Source organism: Acanthaster planci, unplaced genomic scaffold (genome assembly GCF_054643075.1).
Source record: "Acanthaster planci isolate LZ-2023a unplaced genomic scaffold, COTS_SCS Contig3, whole genome shotgun sequence".
Classification (NCBI taxonomy): Eukaryota; Metazoa; Echinodermata; class Asteroidea; order Valvatida; family Acanthasteridae; genus Acanthaster; species Acanthaster planci.
Genome location: NW_028257627.1, coordinates 1 through 10,896, shown reverse-complemented (window position 1 = coordinate 10,896; position 10,896 = coordinate 1). Strand labels below are relative to the sequence as shown.

General features: G+C 64.4%; 3 pseudogenes; all 3 read right to left on the bottom strand.

The window, feature by feature from the left end:
- Nucleotides 1–246: 246 nt before the first annotated feature.
- On the bottom strand, nt 247–1,616 carry LOC147795588 (large subunit ribosomal RNA; annotated as a pseudogene).
- A 2,901-nt stretch (nt 1,617–4,517) lies between these two features.
- LOC147795587 (large subunit ribosomal RNA) lies at nt 4,518–5,863 on the bottom strand (annotated as a pseudogene).
- Nucleotides 5,864–8,745: 2,882 nt separating this feature from the next.
- On the bottom strand, nt 8,746–10,896 carry LOC147795586 (large subunit ribosomal RNA; annotated as a pseudogene; the record flags this gene model as incomplete).

Below are 10,896 nucleotides of genomic sequence, written 5' to 3'. Positions count from 1 at the left end.
CTCGTTTACTCCGCCGTCAGTTCCTCTGCCGAGTCCGAGTGCCGCCGGGCACGCCGCTGGTACTCCCCGGTCTCCTCCTCCAAGGCCGGTCCGCCCGAGGGCCACCGGGCGGCGCCGGCCGGCCCTCCGCGCTCGACCTCCTCCCCCCCGCTGCTGGACCCCACCACCCCTCTCCCAGAAGCCGCTCCCGCAGCAGCGACGTCGTCCGACCCGGCCCGCCAGGATCGGCCCGTCTGCGGCGCGGGCAAATCCCTCGGATCGAAAGCTTTAGTTTTAGCAGATCACAGCAAAGCGGCTGCTCTACTGGGCACGACACCCCAATCCATACCCAAGTCGTCTGCAAGTGATCTGGCGTCCCTCTCGAGACGGCGGTTCGGCTTGCGCCGGAGTTCCCGGCCCCCGGGCAAGGGGCCGCGGGCGGAGTCGGCCCGGCCCCCCTCCAGGCAAGAGCGGGTGGGCGCTGACGCGGGCCGCGCACCGGCAGAGATTTCGACTTAGAGGCGTTTAGCCGTAATCTCTCGGGTGGTAGTCTCGCACCACCGGCCTCTCGACCGAGCGCCTGAACCAGGGGTCCGAATCTGCGGTTCCTCTCGTACTGAGCAGGATTGCCGTGACGGCGACCTCTCATCAGTAGGGTAAACCTACCTGTCTCACGGCGGTCCAAAGCCAGCTCACGTTCCCCATTGGTGGGTGAACAATCCAACGCTTCGCAATGATAGGAAGAGCCGACATCGAAGGATCAAACAGCAACATCGCTATGAACGCTTGGCTGCCACTACCCAGTTATCACTGTGGTAACATTTCTGATACCTCTCGCTTCAAACTGCGAAGCTCAAAAGGATCGATAGGCCACGCTTTCACGGTCTGTATTCATGCTGAAAATCAGATTCAAACGAGCTTTTGCCCTTTTGCTCCGCGCGAGGTTTCCGTCCTCGCTGAGCTCGCCTTAGGACACCTGCGTTACCCTTTGACAGATGTACCGCCCCAGTCAAACCCCCCGACTGAAGCTGTCGCCGGAGCGGGTGGCGGCCGGCCGCGTAGGCGCCAGAAGACTGGGCAGCTCCCCGCCTCACCGGCTAAGTAAAGAAAACCACGAGAGTAGTGGCATTTCAGCGTCGGGCCTGGGGCCCTCCCACCTATCCACACCCCTCTCCGTGTCTCTTCACAAGGTCAGACTAGAGTCAAGCTGATTCTGCCAAGCCCGTTCCCTTGGCTGTGGTTTTCGCTAGATAGATAGGGACGGTGGGAATCTCGTTTAATCCATTCATGCACGTCATTAATTAGATGACGAGGCATTTTGGCTACCTTAAAAGAGTCATAGTTACTCCCGCCGTTTACCCGCACTTCGCTGAATTTCTTCACTTTGACATTCAGAGCACTGGGCAGAAATCACATCGCGTCAGCGCCCCGGCTGCAGACGTCGCGATGCTCTGTTTTTTCATTAGACAGTCGGATTCCCCTGGGTCCGTACCAGTTCTGAGCCGGCTGCTGGGGCGCCGGCCGAAGCGGCCGCAGCGAGGACTGTCCACGAGGCGGGGCCCCAGGCCGGTCCGGGCTCGCCCAGCGCCCTAGCTCCGGACCAGCCGATTCCAGGGATCCCGGCCCCTTAGCAAGAAAAGGAAACTCTTCCCGGGTCCCCGACCGGCTTCTGGGGGCTCGCTTGTTTCGCAGATCGGACCGCCAAGGAGGACGTAGGGCTCCGCCTGCGGGTTTGGGAATATTGACCCGATTCCGTTTCGCCCGGGGGGCGAGGCCCCGGCCCCGCGAGGAGGGGGGCGCCCGCCTCCGCTGGGAGCGGAACCTCCCTGGGGCTTAGGATCGACTGACCCATGTACAACTGCTGATCGCATGCAAGCCTTCTCCGCCACTCGGCCCTCGAGGATCTCACTCCAATATTTGCTACTACCACCAAGATCTGCGCCCGCGGCGGCTCCACGCGGCCTGGCGGGCGGCGCTTCGACGCGCACCGCGGCGGGCCTCTTACTCGTCGGGGCGTACCACCCGGCCGGCGGTCCCACTCGCTCTCTGCCCCGACGGCCAGGTGTGGGCGGCACTCTCAGTGCCATTCATTTTCAGGGCTGGTCGACTTCCATGGCCACCGGCCTGCTGCCCGTATTAAGCTACGCCTTTTCTGGGCTTTGATGAGCGTCGGCCCCAAATGCGGCGCCCCAACCCGGCGGGTCCTCTCGCCCGACCTGAGGTCGATGGGTTCGCGATAGGCCTCGGCCTCTCACTCTCTCTCTCGCCTCTCAGGGCCCGCCCGGCGCCTCGGCGGCTGCCAGGAAGGAGGGCTTCCCTCCGCGGCCCTCTCTTCTCTCTCTCGGCGCTGAGCGCCCGCTCCCTCTCCGGCGGTCCACTCGGAGATCTGCCACGGGGCCGGCGGCACTCGGTCCCCGTTGGCCGGGTCCGGGCCTCCCCTTTTTCTTTCTCGGCCTGCCCTGCTTGCCTGGCCTCCTTTCCGGCGCGCTCCCTCGAGGCCGCCTGTGTCTTTCTTGTTCGGTTTGGGGCCACGACCGGCGCTCGTTTGTGGGGCGGATACTCAGCGCCGACTTCCCCCCGGGGAACGACCCGCCCGGCCGGTGCCCCTCGCCTACTTGCCTGCTTTGCCCGCAGATCTCCCGTATCATCCTCGCCAGAGAGCGGGGGAAACCTGCGCCGCAACCTACCGGTCTCTTTGGACTCCCCTTGTTGCCGCCTGCAGCCAGTGTCCTCGCTGGGGCCTCCCGGCGGGGCGGCGGGCTGCCACTTTTTCCGCACCTCCCGTCCCGGGGCTCTCCGGCAGGGCCGGCCGCGGCCCGGGAGCGGCCTTTCCGACACCTCTGGGCAAGGCCGGGCGGGCCGGCCGACGCTCTTCTGGGCATGAAGGGTCGGGCCGGCCACGCAGAGAAACGGCCGTTAACGGAGCGCCCGGAGGGCCTCCCGGCGGACGGCGAGCAGCCACTTTCCTTGAGCCGCTACGGAGCGGGGCTTGTCCAGACCCCAGGGGGAATCGCTCCGGAGGCTTGGGCTCCACCCTGCAGGAATTGCCGTATTGTATGACAATATATGGCTGTACTGATTTTCTGGCAGGTGGAGCTGAGCTCCAGACCACCCTCCCCCTATAAATAGGCAAACCAGGGAGTGTGGGTTAAGGTCCAAGACGCTCTGATTGAAATACGCACGTTTGGGGCCCAACCTGTCCCGGGGCAAAGCCCTCTCAGAGGCGTTGGGTGGAGCCGCGAGCCGATGGGACGCCATGCCTGAAGCGCCCGGCCCGTTCTCCGCGGGCAACCCCGGACATCCGAACCTCTCGGACCAGGTTTTCCGAAAAAGGCGATTCACCGCGCCGCACAACGCAACCCGCCGGCATGGAGCCGTTTTCGCCCGGGGAAGCGTGTCGGAAATGCACGGCTTTAGAAGGTCCGCGTGCGGCTGCGGCGGGTTTTTTTTTTCCCAAGGACGGCAATTCGCCGCGGAGACACCCTCCCCCCTATAAAAAGGCAAACCAGGGAGTGGGGGTTAAGGTTCAAAACGCTCTCATTAAAATAAGCACGTTTCGGGCCCAACAGACCCCGACGAGAGACTCTCTCGAGAGCCGGGGTGCCTCGCCGACGCGTTGGCAAGTGGGGACGAGTCGGTTTTTGCGCCCGAGTCGGGTCGAAACCGGAGATCCGACCTTTCGCGCACCACCAAGTCCGGGGAAGAAATCTTCAGTGGGCGCCCACGCAACGCCGCCCGTCCGACACCCACAGCGGGACCGGCGCCGCCCGCTGCGAGACTCCGCCCTTGGGCCCGAGGCCCCGGTCCCTACCCGCCCGCTGGCACGTGGCGCCACTCCCATTAGAGCCCTCTTGCAGGGTGCACCTCCGGCCCCGGATTTCAAATCAGGTTTTGGGCGGCCGGATAAGCCTCGCGGCCCGGCAGCGTATCCCCGGCTCTCGCCGGTGGGGCCGAGTCAGTTTTTGCGCCCGAGTCGAAGCGTAACTGGAGATGAGCCCTTTCGCGGTCAACGAAGTCCGAGGAAGAAATCTTTTGCGGGCACCCTCGTAACGCTCCCCGTCCGGCACCCACGGCGGGACCGACGCCGCCCGCTGCCAGATGCCGCACTTGGGCTGGAAGCCATGGTTCATCCGTGCCGAGCAGCTGATCGCACGATGGCATTGGGACCGACTTGGCAACTCCCCGAGAGCCCTCCTGCGGGGTACACTATTAAACGTGGATTTCAAGTCAGTTTGGGGCGGCCGTGTCAGACATGCAGCCAAGCAGCCAATCCTCGGCCCACAGGGGGAAGCGCTCGTTTCCTCCGCCGTCAGTTCCTCTGCCGAGTCCGAGTGCCGCCGGGCCCGCCGCTGGTCCTCCCCGGTCTCCTCCTCCAAGGCCGGTCCGCCCGAGGGCCACCGGGCGGCGCCGGCCGGCCCTCCGCGCTCGACCTCCTCCCCCCGCTGCTGGACCCCACCACCCCTCTCCCAGAAGCCGCTCCCGCAGCAGCGACGTCGTCCGACCCTGCCCGCTAGGATCGGCCTGTCTGCGGCGCGGGCAAATCCCTCGGATCGAAAGCTTTAGTTTTAGCAGATCACAGCAAGCGGCTGCTCTACTGGGCACGACACCCCAATCCATACCCAAGTCGTCTGTAAGTGATCTGGCGTCCCTCTCGAGACGGCGGTTCGGCTTGCGCCGGAGTTCCCGGCCCCCGGGCAAGGGGCCGTGGGCGGAGTCGGCCCGGCCCCCCTCCAGGCAAGAGCGGGTGGGCGCTGACGCAGGCCGCGCACCGGCAGAGATTTCGACTTAGAGGCGTTTAGCCGTAATCTCTCGGGTGGTAGTCTCGCACCACCGAGCGCCTGAACCAGGGGTCCGAATCTGCGGTTCCTCTCGTACTGAGCAGGATTGCCGTGACGGCGACCTCTCATCAGTAGGGTAAAACTACATGTCTCACGGCGGTCCAAAGCCAGCTCACGTTCCCCATTGGTGGGTGAACAATCCAACGCTTCGCAATGATAGGAAGAGCCGACATCGAAGGATCAAACAGCAACATCGCTATGAACGCTTGGCTGCCACTACCCAGTTATCACTGTGGTAACATTTCTGATACCTCTCGCTTCAAACTGCGAAGCTCAAAAGGATCGACAGGCCACGCTTTCACGGTCTGTATTCATGCTGAAAATCAGATTCAAACGAGCTTTTGCCCTTTTGCTCCGCGCGAGGTTTCCGTCCTCGCTGAGCTCGCCTTAGGACACCTGCGTTACCCTTTGAAAGATGTAACACCCAGTTAAAGTCCCCGACTGAAGCTGTCGCCGGAGCGGGTGGCGGCCGGCCGCGTAGCGCCGGAAGACTGGGCCCGCTCCCCGCCTCACCGGCTAAGTAAAGAAACCACGAGAGTAGTGGCATTTCATCGTCGGGCCGGGGCCCTCCCACCTATCCTACACCCCCCCCGTGTCTCTTCACAAGGTCAGACTAGAGTCAAGCTGATTCTGCCAAGCCCGTTCCCTTGGCTGTGGTTTCGCTAGATAGATAGGGACAGTGGGAATCTCGTTAATCCATTCATGCGCGTCATTAATTAGATGACGAGGCATTTGGCTACCTTAAGAGAGTCATAGTTACTCCCACCGTTTACCTGCACTTCGCTGAATTTCTTCACTTTGACATTCAGAGCACTGGGCAGAAATCACATCGCGTCAGCGCCCCGGCTGCAGACGTCGCGATGCTCTGTTTTTCATTAGACAGTCGGATTCCCCTGGTCCGTACCAGTTCTGATCCGGCTGCTGGGCGCCGGCCGAAGCGGCCGCAGCGAGGACTGTCCACGAGGCGGGCCCCAGGCCGGTCCGGGCTCGCCCAGCGCCCTAGCTCCGGACCAGCCGATTCCAGGGATCCCGCCCCTTAGCAAGAAAAGGAAACTCTTCCCGGGTCCCCGACCGGCGTCTGGGGTTCGCCTGCTTCGCAGATCGGACCGCCAAGGAGGACGGAGGGCTCCGCCTGCGGGTTTGGGAATATTGACCCGATTCCGTTTCGCCCGGGGGGCGAGGCCACGGCCCCGCGAGGAGGGGGGCGCCCGCCTCCGCTGGGAGCGGAACCTCCCTGGGGCTTAGGATCGACTGACCCATGTACAACTGCTGATCGCATGCAAGCCTTCTCCGCCACTCGGCCCTCGAGGATCTCACTCCAATATTTGCTACTACCACCAAGATCTGCGCCCGCGGCGGCTCCACGCGGCCTGGCGGCCGGCGCTTCGACGCCCACCGCGGCGGCCCTCCTACTCGTCGGGGCGTACCACCCGGCCGTGGGTCCCACTCGCTCTCTGCCCCGACGGCCAGGTGTGGGCGGCACTCTCAGTGCCATTCATTTTCAGGGCTAGTCGACTTCCATGGCCACCGGCCTGCTGCCCGTATTAAGCAACGCCTTTTCTGGGCTCTGATGAGCGTCGGCCCCAAATGCGGCGCCCCAACCCGGCGGGTCCTCTCGCCCGACCTGAGGTCGATGGGTTCGCAATAGGCCTCGGCCTCTCACTCTCTCTCTCGCCTCTCAGGGCCCGCCCGGCGCCTCGGCGGCTGCCAGCAAGGAGGGCTTCCCTCCGCGGCCCTCTCTTCTCTCTCTCGGCGCTGGGCGCCCGCTCCCTCTCCGGCGGTCCACTCGGAGATCTGCCATGGGGCCGGCGGCACTCGGTCCCCGTTGGCCGGGTCCGGGCCTCCCCTTTTTCCTTTCTCGCCCTGCCCTGCCTGCCTGGCCTCCTTTCCGGCGTGCTCCCTCGAGGCCGCCTGTGTCTTTCTTGTTCGGTTTGGGGGCACGACCGGCGCTCGTTTGTGGGGCGGATACTCAGCGCCGACCTCCCAAGGGGAACGACCCGCCCGGCCGGTGCCCCTCGCCTACCTGCCTGCCTTGCCCGCAGATCTCCCATATCATCCTCGCCAGAGAGTGGGGGAACCCGCGCCGCAACCTACCGGTCTCTTTGCACTCCCATTGTTGCCGCCTGCAGCCAGTGTCCTCGCTGGGGCCTCCCGGCGGGGCGGCGGGCTGCCACTTTTTCCGCACCTCCCGTCCCGGGGCTCTCCGGCAGGGCCGGCCGCGGCCCGGGAGCGGCCTTTCCGACACCTCTGGGCAAGGCCGGGCGGGCCGGCCGACGCTCTTCTGGGCATGAAGGGTCGGGCCGGCCGCGCAGAGAAACGCCGTTAACGGAGCGCCCGGAGGGCCTCCCGGCGGGACGGCGAGCAACCACTTTCCTTGAGCCGCTCCGGAGCGGGGCTTGTCCAGACCCCAGGGGGAATTGCTCCGGAGGCTTGGGCTCCACCCTGCAGGAATTGCCGTATTGCATGGACAATATATGGCTGTACTGATTTCTGGCAGCTGGAGCTGAGCTCCAGACCACCCTCCCCCTATAAATAGGCAAACCAGGGAGTGGGGGTTAAGGTCCAAAACGCTCTCATTGAAATACGCACGTTTTGGGCCCAACCTGTCCCGGGGCAAAGCCCTCTCAGAGGCCTTGGGTGGGCCGGCGAGCCGATGGACGCCATGCCTGAAGCGCCCGGCCCGCTCTCCGCGGGCAACCCCGGACATCCGAACCTCTCGGGCCAGGTTTTCCGAAAAAGGCGATTCACCGCGCCGCACCACGCAGCCCGCCGGCATGGAGCCGTTTTCGCCCGGGGAAGCGTGTCGGAAATGCACGGCTTTAGAGGGTCCGCGTGCGGCTGCGGCGGGTTTTTTTTCCCCAGGACGGCAATTCGCCGCGGAGACACCCTCCCCCCTATAAAAAGGCAAACCAGGGAGTGGGGGTTAAGGTTCAAAACGCTCTCATTAAAATACGCACGTTTCGGGCCCAACAGACCCCGACGAGAGACGCTCTCGAGAGCCGGGGTGCCTCGCCGACGCGTTTGCAAATGGGGACGAGTCGGTTTTTGCGCCCGAGTCGGGTTGAAACCGGAGATCCGACCTTTCGCGCACCACCAAGTCCGGGGAAGAAATCTTCAGTGGGCGCCCACGCAACGCCGCCCGTAAGACACCCACAGCGGGACCGGCGCCGCCCGCTGCGAGACTCCGCCCTTGGGCCCGAGGCCCCGGTACCTACCCGCCCGCTGGCACGTGGCGCCACTCCCATTAGAGCCCTCCTGCAGGGTGCACCTCCGGCCCCGGATTTCAAATCAGGTTGTGGGCGGCCGGATAAGCCTCGCGGCCCGGCAGCGTATCCCCGGCTCTCGCCGGTGGGGCCGAGTCAGTTTTTGCGCCCGAGTCGAAGCGTAACTGGAGATGAGCCATTTCGCGGTCAAGGAAGTCCGAGGAAGAAATCTTTAGCGGGCACCCACGTAACGCTCCCCGCCCGGCACCCACGGCGGGACCGACGCCGCCCGCTGCCAGATGCCGCACTCGGGCTGGAAGCCATGGTTTTTCCGTGCCGAACAGCTGATCGCGCGATGGCATTGGCAACTCCCCGAGAGCCCTCCTGCGGGACACACTATTAAACGTGGATTTCAAGTCAGTTTGGGGGCGGCCGTGTCAGACACGCAGCCCACCAGCCAATCCTCGGCCTCAGGGAAAGCGCTCGTTTACTCCGCCGTCAGTTCCTCTGCCGAGTCCGAGTGCCGCCTTGCCCGCCGCTGGTCCTCCCAGGTCTCCTCCTCCAAGGCCGGTCCGCCCGAGGGCCACCGGGCGGCGCCGGCCGGCCCTCCGCGCTCGACCTCCTCCCCCCGCTGCTGGACCCCACCACCCCTCTCCCAGAAGCCGCTCCCGCAGCAGCGACGTCGTCCGACCCTGCCCGCCAGGATCGGCCCGTCTGCGGCGCGGGCAAATCCCTCAGATCGAAAGCTTTAGTTTTAGCAGATCACAGCAAAGCGGCTGCTCTACTGGGCACGACACCCCAATCCATACCCAAGTCGTCTGTAAGTGATCTGGCGTCCCTCTCGAGACGGCGGTTCGGCTTGCGCCGGAGTTCCCGGCCCCCGGGCAGGGGCCGCGGGCGGAGTCGGCCCGGCCCCCCTCCAGGCAAGAGCGGGTGGGCGCTGACGCGGGCCGCGCACCGGCAGAGATTTCGACTTAGAGGCGTTTAGCCGTAATCTCTCGGGTGGTAGTCTCGCACCACCGGCCTCTCGACCGAGCGCCTGAACCAGGGGTCCGAATCTGCGGTTCCTCTCGTACTGAGCAGGATTGCCGTGACGGCGACCTCTCATCAGTAGGGTAAAACTACCTGTCTCACGGCGGTCCAAAGCCAGCTCACGTTTCCCCCATTGGTGGGTGAACAATCCAACGCTTCGCAATGATAGGAAGAGCCGACATCGAAGGATCAAACAGCAACATCGCTATGAACGCTTGGGCTGCCACTACCCCGTTATCACTGTGGTAACATTTCTGATACCTCTCGCTTCAAACTGCGAAGCTCAAAAGGATCGATAGGCCACGCTTTCACGGTCTGTATTCATGCTGAAAATCAGATTCAAACGAGCTTTTGCCCTTTTGCTCCGCGCGAGGATTCCGTCCTCGCTGAGCTCGCCTTAGGACACCTGCGTTACCCTTTGACAGATGTACCGCCCAGTTAAAGTCCCCGACTTGAAGCTGTCGCCGGAGCGGGGTGGCGGCCGGCCGCGTAGCGCCGGAAGACTGGGCCCGCTCCCCGCCTCACCGGCTAAGTAAAGAAACCACGAGAGTAGTGGCATTTCAGCGTCGGGCCTAGGGCCCTCCCACCTATCCCACACCCCTCCGTGTCTCTTCACAAGGTCAGACTAGAGTCAAGCTGATTCTGCCAAGCCCGTTCCCTTGGCTGTGGTTTCGCTAGATAAATAGGGACAGTGGGAATCTCGTTAATCCATTCATGCGCGTCATTAATTAGATGACGAGGCATTTGGCTACCTTAAGAGAGTCATAGTTACTCCCGCCGTTTACCCGCACTTCGCTGAATTTCTTCACTTTGACATTCAGAGCACTGGGCAGGAAATCACATCGCGGCAGCGCCCCCGGCTGCAGACGTCGCGATGCTCTGTTTTTTCATTAGACAGTCGGATTCCCCCTGGTCCGTACCAGTTCTGAGCCGGCTGCTGGGCGCCGGCCGAAGCGGCCGCAGCGAGGACTGTCCACGAGGCGGGCCCCAGGCCGGTCCGGGCTCGCCCAGCGCCCTAGCTCCGGACCAGCCGATTCCAGGGATCCCGCCCCTTAGCAAGAAAAGGAAACTCTTCCCGGGTCCCCGACCGGCGTCTGGGGCTCGCTTGCTTCGCAGATCGGACCGCCAAGGAGGACGGAGGGCTCCGCCTGCGGGTTTGGGAATATTGACCCGATTCCGTTTCGCCCGGGGGGCGAGGCCCCGGCCCCGCGAGGTGGGGGGCGCCCGCCTCCGCTGGGAGCGGAACCTCCCTGGGGCTTAGGATCGACTGACCCATGTACAACTGCTGATCGCATGCAAGCCTTCTCCGCCACTCGAGGATCTCACTCCAATATTTGCTACTACCACCAAGATCTGCGCCCGCGGCGGCTCCACGCGGCCTGGCGGCCGGCGCTTCGACGCGCCCCGCGGCGGCCCTCCTACTCGTCGGGGCGTACCAACCGGCCGGCGGTCCCACTCGGTCTCTGCCCCGACGGCCAGGTGTGGGCGGCACTCTCAGTGCCATTCATTTTCAGGGCTAGTCGACTTCCATGGCCACCGGCCTGCTGCCCGTATTAAGCTACGCCTTTTCTGGGCTCTGATGAGCGTCGGCCCCAAATGCGGCGCCCCAACCCGGCGGGTCCTCTCGCCCGACCTGAGGTCGATGGGTTCGCAATAGGCCTCGGCCTCTCACTCTCTCTCTCGCCTCTCAGGGCCCGCACGGCGCCTCGGCGGCTGCCAGGAAGGAGGGCTTCCCTCCGCGGCCCTCTCTTCTCTCTCTCTCGGCGCTGGGCGCCCGCTCCCTCTCCGGCGGTCCACTCGGAGATCTGCCACGGAGCGGAACCTCCCTGGGGCTTAGGATCGAC